At 39.7% G+C, this 13,203-nt stretch overlaps 1 long non-coding RNA gene and 1 pseudogene across 7 annotated transcripts in view; both read right to left on the bottom strand.

Moving 5' to 3' along the window:
- Nucleotides 1–13,203, bottom strand: part of LOC110142181 (uncharacterized) — a 175,373-nt gene that overhangs the window by 63,951 nt on the left and 98,219 nt on the right. The gene's annotated exons all lie outside the window — the stretch shown is intronic.
- Nucleotides 10,926–12,974, bottom strand: LOC139037867 (glycine cleavage system H protein, mitochondrial pseudogene; annotated as a pseudogene).

Genomic DNA, 13,203 nt, shown 5'->3' with positions numbered 1-13,203 from the left:
TTTAATATATATTTATTGCTTTAGCTAAAAAGGAGGTAGCCTATAGACTTTTAACTTGTCATATTTAAACAATGTGCCAGAAATATGATATTTTTTAGGTTATTTGGAGGGAAATGTGACATATCTCTATGCTAATGTTGGGATTTTTAAATTTATGAGGCAAGGAATAAGAAAGCATTTAAACAGATTTTCCCCGTTATATTAAGACTGTTACTTAGAGACTGTCATCTTAATTTTATTATAATCTGAACATTTAGAATTTGGTTAGGATGGAGAAAGAAGAAAGCATCTGGTTCTAAGAAATAATATCTAATAGAAAATTCTAGTATTTAGAACCAAATTTCATAAACATTCAAAAGGAATAAGAAATTCTATCTGAGTACAGAAAAAAAGTACTGGCTGCTACTTTTGATAAAGATTTAATCTGTAAGACAATGATGACACAACTGTATACACAGCAGGATTACAGGCAGGACTGTGAGTACCCTGAGAAGTTACTGATCACTATATTTGAGTTAAGAAATTAGGGAGACAAATTAATTCCTAACAGGATTCTCTATGTCTGACTAACTGTACTTATAGCTGTATAAGTGATCGTTCAAACGAGTTACTCACAATTGTGAGGTCTGTGAGTTACCATTTATTTTAAGAAGTGATGTGCTTAGATTTATAATAAAGGCTTTATTTCAAATTCATCTCTGCCATAAATGACCAGTTTATTTGTAGTCTTCTTTAACATTTTGATATGTAGTCCATGGGAATTTTATAGGCAGTCATATGCACCCAGAAGAATCAAAAACACAGAATGAAGTGATCAATAAAGCCCAGGTAAAACTGTCATATATAATTTGTCTATTTATTTAAATTCTGTTCATCAGTAAGTCCAATTAACTGTGACATTCTGTTAATAGTTTAACAATAATAATGAAAATTGGTATTCAGAATTATAAATCTAGCATCCTTGAGATATCTTCTGAATCATTAGTTTGGGAGATAGCATACTTGTCTTTTGTTTGTTTATACATATTAATTCATACCAAATTATTATCTTAAAAAAAGGGTGGGAAGTTTGCAATGGTATACCATAAACACACATATACACACAGAAGATCTCTAAAATAAAAATACATTAGGACTCCCCTGGTGGTTCAGCGTTTAAGACGTCTCATTCCCAATGCAGGAGAGGCAGGTTCAAACCCTGGCTGGGGAACTAAAAGTCCTACATGCCTTGCAGTGCAGTAACAAGCAAACAAACAAAGACTGTTATTTACTGCAGAAGAAATAACAAATTGATTTCTTAAAACCTTCTACGAAACGGTGAGAACTGTAGAGACACATGACAAGTGCCACCGGAATGTGGTGGGACGGAGAGGTCCCTGGACATGGAGACAGCGAAGCCCAGCTCCAGAAGCAGGAGCAGCGGTTTGCCCATTTCAGCCTCCCCGCCTGTACAAAGCGGAAGCCCTTGAGCACCCAGTGCTGACCTTCCCATGTTCCAATCACGAGGGCCAGCGATAGACCTTTGTCTGGCACATCCCACACATCCTGCATATAGAGAAGAGGCTGAACATCTTAAAACCAAGGCTGAACATAAATGATAAATTCACGGGGGCATTGCTTAGTGAGTGGCCTTTAAATAAGCCAAAAAGCAGAAATCCTGAGGTTGCACTACTAAGAGGCAGTTCCTCAGATCATGCTATCTTCATCATTTCATCTGCACCAAAAGCAACACTCACTGTAAACTCATGTATAAAAGATGCATTTTGTGTTAACTAACTTGGAACATGTTAATATGCTACTTTTACAAGTCAAAATTTATTTGCTCTCACATTTATAAATCCTGACTCATGACACATTTTTCACACTCAACTAGACATTTCTGTTAGATGATCTATTCTAAAAATATGTAACTTTTAAATTTTTTTAGGAGTTACGTTAATTATCTTCCAAAAATATTGCAAGGTGATGGGGGCAAGGGAAGAAGGGAACCTTTTTCATTTTCAGAAAACTGGTGAAACAGAACAGTTTGTAGCTTGCCTCCTGCTTGACAGGTGTTTGCACGGGGCAGAGTAAGAATTCCACACAGCCCAGTAAGCACCAGGGAGCCGGGATGCAGAGTTTGAAATATTGGGGAAAGTTGGGTTCCAGCTGGGAACGTTGCACCTTTAATTTCTCATGGTTGAATACGAATGGGGTGAAAAACCATAATTAGAAATTATATGGGATACAAAAAAAGCAACTTCTGTGTCATAAAAGCAACGTGGGTTCTACCTGGTCCCTTTTGGGCTAAGTAAGCTGTTTGATCAGCTCCTCTCAGTCTCTGCGGATGTCCTTATATGAGTCTAATTGAAGGACTCCTGTTCTCTTTTTATTTTTGCTCTATGAAAAATGTATCGGAGATGTCTTATAATGAACTTTGATATGGTGAAATGATAATAATGTCCTAATTATATATAAAAATGTAATTACACTTGCTTCTATTATAGAAAAACTCCCTTTATAATGAAGTGTTATGTTGGAAAAAGATTTTCATTATATAGGCGGACTCCTTTACTTGTTAATTTGAGCTCTGATTCATCACTTTAATATTAAAAAAGTTCTTTGTAAGTTACTTTTGATGTGTCTCATTTATGGTTCATTTCACTTCCTGGGCACCACCAGGAGCCCACATCCAAACTTCTTTGAAAGACACTTAAAAATACATCTTTCAAAAGAAATCCTTCTTTCTAGATGGTGGAACAGTGGTAATCAAGAAAAACATTACTGACCTTCTCATTTACCTGAGCTCTGAAAACTTTTATTTTGAAATTTGAAAACAAAAAGATATGTGACTTTTCAGATGTTTAAAAACCTGTGCATGCCTGAGATTGTAACAGGTAGACTATCGAAAGATCAGTTTTAGCCAAAAAGCAATTACATAGGTAAAGTCATGGCACTCACGCAGTATGGCTCCTTTCCTACTCTTTTTGGATTTGCTCAGAACTTCATTCCACCAAATCAAGTGCAAAACTCAGAAGGGCAACAAATCCTTTTTCTTCACTCTTTTTAACAAACCAGTCAAAGTCTTGGTAGGAAAAAAATTAGTTTTGAAATATTCAGTTATTCAACTGAATCTGACCACCATCACAGGAGATAAATATTTCATCATGAGCATCAGAAAAAAGAGATTAAGCTATAAATTGTCAGCATCAACAAGAAAATGTCTCTGGCTAAAGAAGACATTCAACAGTGGGGCAAGACAAACCAAAAATTAACCTACAACTACCACAAAGTACTATGCTTATTTTAGGCCATTCACTTTTAGATTGTAAGTGAGATTAATTCATTAAAAACAATTTATTTTTAGAGCAGTGGGTCCACTGAAGGGAGACTATGATTTAAATAGGTCTGAGTTTTATAACATCAGAGTCCCTATCTTCGTTTATTGTTCTATAATTTCTAGGTAGGATGGGAATCTTGAAAATTCTAGGGAATTCCCAACTTCTTTAAAAACCTCTTCGTGAATTTGATGACTTGAGGAATTTCACTATAACTTTAGTTCCGAGACTTTAAGGGTGTCATACTTGATTCCTCTTGATTCTTCTTTTTCCTCTGACCCAGCATTCAGTCTGGAGAAGGAAATGGCAACCCACTCCAGTGTTCTTGCCTGGAGAATCCCAGGGACAGAGGAGCCTGGTGGGCTGCCGTCTATGGGGTTGCACAGAGTCAGACACGACTGAAGAGACTTAGCAGCAGCAGCAGCAGCGTTCAGTCTTTTAAGTAAATCCTCTTGACTCTGCCTGCAAGGTAGGAGACCTGGGTTCAATTCCTGGGTCAGGAAGATCCCCTGGAGTAGGAAACGCATACTCACTCCAGTAATCTTGCCTGGAGAATTGCATGGTCAGAGGAACCTGGTGGGTTGCTTCCATAGGGTTGCAAGGAATCAGACACAACTGAATGACAAACACCTGACCACCTCCCAAACATCGCTCATATTCACAGCCACCCCTGAGTCTAAACCATGGTCACGGCTCACTCAGATTCCTGCAATGGCTTTCTGCTTCCTCTCCAATCTGCTCTTCATCAATCAGTTAATGACCCTGTAAATCATAAACTAAACCTTTCCATCTCCAGGAATAAGTCCTCCCCATGGTTCCCCTATGCACTCAGAGTGAATCCCAAACCCCTTACACGGCACAAGCAGCTAGCCGTGATCTGATTCTTACACCTGCCTCCAAACTTACTGCCTGCCACTCCCATCAACTCTCAACAACTCTCAACACAATTTCAATCTCTTAAAAATACTGTGCTCTGCTCTCTCTGCCTAAACGACCCTTCCCAAACAATCTATGGCTTGTTCCTTTCTTGCCGGTTTCACTGCTACTGAAGTGCCTGTGGCTGCCTGCCTGGACAAGGCTGTTCTCTTGCCCAGCACCCTACTTCCCTTTTCATTCTTCCCGCTTTAATTCTCCCTCAGGTATTTGAGTGAGGTTTTCCCACTTCTGTATCCTTCATAACGTGTGGTTTTCAAAAAGAAGGGTCACCCTAAGCCCAAAAGCACATCTACTCCCCCATCTCCTGCCTCCAAGAATCGAACCTTTCCCCTTCTCCCAAATTCACCAAACATTTGCACCTCACCAGACCCTGAATATGCTACTCTCTGCCTGGTGGCTCCCTCACAGTCTGCAAACTGCAGACCTTCATAATCTCATCTTTGTATTCTTTTGGGGGGTGTGCACCACGTGGCTTCTGGAATCTTAGCTCCCCAACCAGGGGCTGAACCTGGGCCTTTGGCAGGCAGTGAGAGTACAGAGTCCTAACCACTGGACCACCAGGGAATTCCCTTTTTTGCCTTTCAAGACTCCATTCAAATGCCCTCTCATCTTAGGAGCCTTCTTTGATTCCCATATTCAGAATTAATTTCTCCTTGAGTTTCAGCATCACTATGTTTATAGAATTAATCCCATCTTGGTTTGGGCTCCCCTGGTGGCTCAGATCATAAAGAATCTGCCTGCAGTGCAGGAGACCCAGGTTTGATCCCTGGGCTGGGAAGCTCCCCTGGAGAAAGAAATGGCAACCCACTCCAGTATTCTTGCCTGGAGAATGCCATGGACAGAGGAGTCGATGGGGTTGCAAAGAGTCGGACACAACTGAGCAACGAACACACAGACAGACACAACTTCGTTTGAACCAAAGTTAGTTATACACAGATTTGTCACCTTCATAACCACATTTCTGATGGTTTGGGGTATTTTTCTCAGTATGAGTTTTCTAAACTTTAAACGACATTCATTTTGTGCTTCATCTCCTTTCAACAAATAAATTGTGTAATTTAGTAGACAAAGGATGTTTCCACTTACTAAACAAAACTGGTAAAGTCAATGGTTTTCTCTATCAGAATTTTCATTTAAGTGTCTCAAATCTTTGCTATTTGAGACTTCAACCATAAGCAGGTTAATTGTAAAGCAATTCAAATGTCATTTGACAAATAATGGCAACTTAAGAAGAACAATTATATTTCCACCTTTACATTTTTACTTTTCTCTGGGTAAAAATGGAGAACAAAAATTTGTCAATAGGCATTGCTACTGTGGATGGTATTTCATAGGACTACAAACATGATGAGGTCTCACTTATATCATGGGTCCATAAGTCCTAAGATGATATATGGTGCTTAATAATAATAAAATAAAGAAAGACATAGCCAAGAAAACCCATTAATTTTTAAAAACTATTTTATACAACTAATTCTGGGAATGATTTTGGTAAAAGGTAAATATGACTAAATGACCTACTTTCATTCCTGCACAAAAGAATAGTTATAACAAGTAATAATACATTAAACTCAAAAGATCAGGGATTTAGAATTGACAAAGTCCCTCTTAGCTCATTGAACATTTTGAGATTTTCATTTCTCTACTTGTAAGATGTTTCAAGTAGTCTCATTTTACACATTAAAAGGATGAAAGAATGTATATATGCATCATCTCAGGAAACAATTTTTCAAGAGTATTATTAGTACTGAGAAAATTCTTTTCAAAATACTTCTTTAAAAAAAAAATCTTACCAATGTCTTCTTTCCTAGTAAACATGTTCATTCTTTCAATAACCAGTATTTGAATGCAAAAGGTAAAGTCTAAGGTACCAGGTGTGGTGCTTCTGAAAGAATTATATTCTGCTGCATGAAGCAATTCAGTATAAATTGAATTGGATGGAGTAAAATAGAGGTTTATTTTTCTCTTTTATGAGGCTAGGCACTCATAGGCTAATATGGAGGTGCCCTAGTCAACATGATGTCTGCTTCTTCCAGTTTGTGCTTCACTATTGTTAATCACAGTTCTTATTCTCAAGATTAATACATGGCCCCCATGGCTGCTGGAGCTCTGGCTTAACTCCTCAATTCCAGGCAAGGAAAAAGAGGAAGGGAAGGAAGGTCAAAAGGTCATGTTTTCTAGCTGAGTCAATTCCCTTAAAAAGACTGCCCAGAAATCCTACCCAATTTCTTAATATCTTCTGCTTATACCTGATTAACCATCCTTACCAAAAGAGGCCAGGAAATATGATCTTTTATTTAGACATGCTACTATTTTAAAAAATCAACTTTGTTACTAATGAATGACAGAAGAATGAACACTGGGAAAGTCACATCCTGTAATGATGTAGCGACATGTACTTGAGGATAAATATTTTCAACCTTATCCTGTTCACTCGCTCTGCTCCCAACACAACAGCTTTCTGGTAGGACCTGTAGAATTCCTACAACTGCTTTCCTTCTCCATGGAAAGTCTGACATCTGACTTCTTTCATGACTGGTTCCTTCTCACGTGGGTAAAATGTCACCTCCTCTGTGAGATTGCCCTCACAACTCTTGTCTGTAGGAACCTCCTCCCCTAATCCTGTTATGCCCTCCATGAAACTCTGCTACATCTTCCAGAGCACTTGACACAGTCAGTATTCCTGCCTTTATACCTTTTTACTAGCTTATTATTTGCGTATCCATAAAGAGAGTGTTCCCTGGGTTGGGACACTCCTGGAGAAGAACATGGCAATCCACTCCAGTATTCTTGCCTGGAGAATCCCAATGGACAGAGGAGCCTGGGCTACAGTCCTTGGGGTCGCAAAGAGTCGGACATGACTGAGCGACTAAGCACAGCACAAAGAGAGTGTGAACCCCAAAGGAGCAGAGGTTGGCCTTCATCACTGTTGTTTTCCCAGAACCCAGTCTCATGCCTCATGCATTGCAGTGTCCAATAAACCCTTGTTAAACAAAGGTGGGCGGGGGAAGAACTAAGAAACTGTTATTCAACAAATAAATGAAAACATCACTTTGCCAGCATTTTTCTTTGGTGTGACCAGTTAAACCTCAATTTCTCTCTTGCAGTTCTGATTTGATTGAGTCAGGAGAATCAGGCTTCATATGTGACAACACAGGCAGTTCAGTTGGCTAGAATCATTCTGCTGAGCCCAAGAGTTTCTCTCCTTTGGCATGACATGATAGGAAAGTTGGATTCATCCTCAAGATTGGCTATGAAAGTCTGCAAGTGTGAGAAATGCCCCATGGAACACACGATCTTCTCCAAGTGATTTTCATAGGAACCTAGTCAGACCACCCAGGTATCTTTGTTCCATTAATGGATCAGAGAGAAGTCCCATCCATGGCTCAGATGGTCAAGAATCTGCCTGCAATGCAGGAGACCTGTGTTCAATCCCTGGGTCAGGAAGTTCCCCTGGAGAAGGGAACAGCAACCCACTCCAGTATTCTTGCCTGGAGAATCCCATGGACAGAGGAGCCTGGTTGGGCTACAGTCCATGGGGTTGCAAAGAGCTGGACGATTGAGCGACTAACACTTTAGCACTTAAAATCCATCAGAAGTTGATGGAGAAAGTGATTCTCAAGCTTGCCTTTGACTTAGTATTTTACCTGGCATTCTTATGATGTCCATGGAAGTACAGAAGAAATATTCAATACAAACAATGAGAGAAAGGGAATATGAGAGGGTAAGAAGGAGAGAGAAGGAAAAAAAGAGAGAAAGAAAGAGAGAGAGAGAAAGTATAAAATCAGACCCTTTAGTTGCAGAGAACTTTCCATTATGGCAGTCTGAGTCCCAGTCTTTGGAGAATTGCTGGAAGACATTTTAGCATCTCATTCTTCAAGGAGCTCATTAGGGGAATGAAAAGCCCATGATGAAGGGGCAGTGCCATGTTTGAAGAGCCAGGGGTTCCTGTTATCCTGAATTATTAAGTAGTCAATGTTCAGTGGACCACTGCTTGCCCGCCTGTCTTCAGCAGGTGGTGGCCCTCTGCCTTTCTCTGGAAAGCAGCTGCTTCCGCCCAGCCTCCCCAGAGGCTGCAACAGCCATTTGTTTCGATTTAAGACAGACACTGTCATTATTTTGTGCAGAACTTCACAGCAATGCTTCCTACTAAACGCTTGAACCATCTGAGTAGCACCAGGCAGACTGCTGGCTTTATTAATAATGCATCCATGCTTATCAATAGGTTTAGACAACTGGTATTTAGAAGCGCCTTCACAAGAAGTGGGGTGGATCTTTTTTCTCACACCAGTTAGCTTCATTCTGTCAGTTCCTTGATGTTGACATTACATCCAACTGTGTTCTGAAAACCAGAGGTGTTAAAACTGTCTGGGCTGTTCTCTCTTGCTTTGGAGTGCTTCTTGATGAAGTTGAGACATGGTGGTTGGCTTTCCCCTTTTTCTGCCCTTCCTTTCAACTGTTTGCTAAAGGAAAATACATTTCTGATCACTTCACTTTAAACTTTATTACAGGAAGGCTCCTCACACTCATTTAATTTGGGCTGGTTCTTGTTGACACTCTGCTCCAGTCTTGGTATATTTCAGTAGACAACAGTATCACTGATCTCTGTGGGGTATATCCTGTCCATGCAAAGTTACACAATTATTTTTAATAGTCACAAAAAAAGCAATATACATTCTAAACCTTTGGATTCGAATACATTTCAAATGGCTACTGCAAAATTCAATGTACTCGTTTGTCCCTTGCCAGAAAGCCATGTTAAAATAATGAAAATAGTCTGAGATCCCATAGGGCAGGGGTACCCCACCTCCAGGATCTAATGCCGGAGGAGCTGATGTAACAATAACAGGAATGAAGTGTACGCTAAATGTAATGCACATGGTTGTGTATATACTAATATGTTTATGCTAATCTCTCAGTTCATCCCACCAGGTAGCAGGAAGCTACTGTATACCCAGGGAGCTTACTTGGTGCTCTGTGATGACCTCGAGGGATGGGGTCGGGCAGGGTGGGAGGGAGGCTCATGAGGGTGGGGATATGTGTATACACATGGCTGGCTCGTGCTTTTGCATGGCAGAAGCTAATACAACATTGTAAAATAATTACATTCCAATGTAAACAATGTGGTATACTTGATTCATCCTGAAATCATCCCACCCCTGATCTGTAGAAAGACTGTCTCCTATGAAACTGGCCGCTGGTGCCAAAAAGGTTGGGTACTGCTGCTTCAGGGCATCGATGACAGAACAAAAGCCAAGAAAATACAACCAAAACATAATTTTTTAGTGCTGGAATATGGAACATACCAATGCGGCAATTTCTTTTCAAATAATGATTTTTCCAGATTTTCTTTGTAAAGCTCACCTATCATTGTTGCTTATCAAAATGTATAGGTATTCCAGTGAAGTTGATAGGGCTGGTATCAGAGTTCTAATTTAAATGGAGAAATTATCCAGAAGGAAGCTTAAGGATTTTGCCTAGAACTATATATACAGAAGTACAATACAGATCTTCCTCAATTTAAAATGGGGTTGTATTCTGATAAACCCATCATAAGTTGAAAATATTGTAAGTTGAAAATGCATTGAATGTACCTAACTTACTGAACTGGAGAAGGCAATGGCACCCCACGCCAGTACTCTTGCCTGGAGAATAATCCCAGGGATGGGGGAGCCTGGGGCTGCCGTCTGTGGGGTTGCACAGAGTCGGACACGACTGAAGTGACTTAGCAGCAGCAGCAGCAGCAACTCACTGAATATCACAGTATAGCCTCACCTATATTAAAGTCCTCAGAACACTACATTAGCCTACACTTGGGCAAGATCATCTAATGCAAGGCCTATTTTATAATAAAATGTTGCACATTTAATGTAATCTATTGAATATTGTATTGAAAGTGAAAAACAGGATGGTTGTCAGTGTATCAGCTGTTTACCCTTGTGATCATACCATCAGTTCAGTTCAGTTCAGTTGCTCAGTCATGTCCGACTCCTTGTGACCCCATGGACTACAACATGCCAGGCCTCCCTGTCTATCACCAACTCCCAGAGTTTACTCAAACTCATGTCCATTGAGTCGGTGATGCCATCCAACCATCTCATCCTCTGTCATCCCCTTCTCCTCCTACCTTCAATCTTTCCCAGCATCAGGGTCTTTTCAAATGAGTCAGTTCTTCACACCAGGGGGCCAAAGTATCGGAGTTTCAGCTTTAGCCTCAGTCCTTCCAATGAATATTCAGGACTGATCTCCTTTAGGCTGGACTGGTTGGATCTCCTTGTAGTCCAGGGGACTCTCAAGAGTCTTCTCCAACACCACAGTTCAAAAGCATCAATTCTTCAGCACTCAGCTTTCTTTATAGTCCAACTCTCACATCCATACATGACTACTGTAGAAAACATAACTTTGACTAGATGGACTTCTGTTGGCAAAGCAATGTCTCTGCTTTTGAATATGCTGTCTAGGTTGGTCATAACTTTTCTTCCAAGGAGCAAACACCTTTTAATTCCAAGGATGCAGTCAACATCTGCTGTGATTTTGGAGGCCCCCCCCCCAAATAAAGTCTGTCACTGTTTCCTCCCCATCTATTTGCCATGAAGTGATGGTACCAGGTGCCATGATCTTAGTTTTCTGAAAGCTGAGTTTTAAGCCAAATTTTTCACCCTCCTCTTTCACTTTCATTCCTCAATAGATTTTATGTATTTTTCATATGCTTCTTCACTCATTAGTTCATCTAGTTCTGAAGGGTTACTGAATGTCATCTTGATCAGCCAACCATCTTCATAACAAGACTTGTTGACAAGTCCTGGATTTTCTGCTAGAGCTTTATTAATTTCTGTTACTTCTCCTGATAGAGGGGAATAGAATTCACTAGCAGCTTTCACACTTTCCAAAGCACCAAACTCCTCTTGTTTATTCAACTTTGTCCCAACTTCAGGCAGACTACAGTAAACAACATCTCCCAAAGCTTCCTGTGCAAAATTGCTGATTCCCACTGTTCCAACACCGTTTTCTGTTGTTACCCATTCGTGTTTTTCTGTGAATTTCCGCACCGACAGCAGAGCAGGGCCGGTGTGCAGTGCCCGGACGGCACCCGCCCGCAGTCCCCAGGGCCGCGGCGAGCAGGGTGCGCTGGGTGCCGAGATGGCGCGCAGGCTGCCGACTGCAGCCCGCACGCGCCGCACCCTCCTCTTTCACTTTCATCAAGAGGCTCTTTAGTTCTTCTTCACTTTCTGCCATAAGGGTGGTGTCAGCTGCATATCTGAGGTTATTGATATTTCTCCTGGCAATCTTGATTCCAGCTTGGGCTTCATCCAGCCCAGCATTTCCCATGATGGTATGATGATCATACCATATCCTACCATATATCACTAGCCTAGGAAATGATCAAAAGTCATAATGTAAATACAGATTCTGCTAAATACATATCACTTTTGCACCATCATAAAGTCAAAAAATTGCAAGTTGAACCATCTAAGTTGGGGATCATCTGTATACATAAAATGACATACATATATATTCATATAGGTAATATGAAGGTAGAATTCAAATTGCATGTATACCTATTCATTAAAAATTCTTTGCTATGCTGTATTTTTCCTTGTAAGAAACGAATCAGGTTGTAGGCAGAATAACATGGCCCCAAAATATCCATGTCCTATCCTAAGAGCTCATGAATGGAACGTGTTATGTTACAGGCAAGGGGAAACTAAGGTTGCAGATGGAACTAAGGTTGCTAATCAGCTAGAAATCATTCTGGATTACCCAGGTAGGCCAACATAATCACAGTGATTCATAAAAGGTGGGTAGAGAGGCAGAAGAATCAGAACCATAGAGACAGTGTTAGGAGAAAGACTCAACCAGTCCTTTCTGGCTTTAACAATGGAGTGGAGCCACTAGCCAAGGAATGCAGGCAACCTCTGAAGCTAGGAAAGGCAAGAAAACTGATGATCCCCTAGAATTCTACTGGTGCCTTCATTTTAGCCCCATGAGATCACTTCAAACTTCTGGTCTTGAACTATACGATGACACTATAAGATGATAAATTTGTGGGGGATTTTAAAGCCACTAAATCTGTGGTAACTTGTTATAGCAGTAACAGAAAACTAATATAATGCCATTTATGCAATCTCTAGAAAAAGCATAAAAGTGATAAAAATTGAAATAAACAAGCTTAAGGTAAACAATGTCAATCAAAATGACCACCAAGAAAAAGCCCACTTTCCTACACTACTGGCAGTACAGCATTTCTTGAGGACAACTGAGCACTATTTATTGAAAACAGTTTAAAAATGTACCATATTTCTCAATGAAGAAGCTGTGCTTATCAGGATTTTTTTATAATGAAAAAGCTGCAATTTCATACATATATACAAGCATGTGCATTTTTTGAAGCATGATTTGAAACAGTAAACAGGGAAAAAACCCAAAATATGTAACAGTGTGGGGTTAATTAAAATAAATTATGGTATAGGTGTATATTATTAGCCAATGAAAATAATACTCTAGGAGAATATTCAATAACATAGAATGATCTCATAATGTACTATTAAAAAAAGTTTACAAAATAGTATTATTTCTTTTATGTAGAATATGTACATTTATACACATTTAAATGTATTTGTAAGACTAGAGTAAAAGAAAAATAATAACAGTGATCATTTCTGAGTATAATTACTTTTTTCTTTTTCAGTATTTTCCAAAATGAAGACGTACCATTTCCATATTCAAAAGAAGCATACAACAAGCTCTATTTTAAAAACTGCCTTAGAGAAATGCCTTTCCCTAGTTCAAAATAGGGGAGCTTGAGACCACTTCCCTCCCTAGGCACATGTATATTTTGCTCTAGAATAAATGACTGTTCAGTTATCTAAAGTAGTCAGAACTCTGAGCTGAAAGTATTATGTATGTGGAGAGAAGTAAATTGAGACAGATCACATACCATCTACCACAG

Source organism: Odocoileus virginianus, chromosome 12 (assembly GCF_023699985.2).
Source record: "Odocoileus virginianus isolate 20LAN1187 ecotype Illinois chromosome 12, Ovbor_1.2, whole genome shotgun sequence".
Taxonomy (NCBI): domain Eukaryota; kingdom Metazoa; phylum Chordata; class Mammalia; order Artiodactyla; family Cervidae; genus Odocoileus; species Odocoileus virginianus.
The sequence above is the reverse complement of the archived record's forward strand: the minus strand, read 5'-3'. Positions and strand labels throughout refer to the sequence as shown.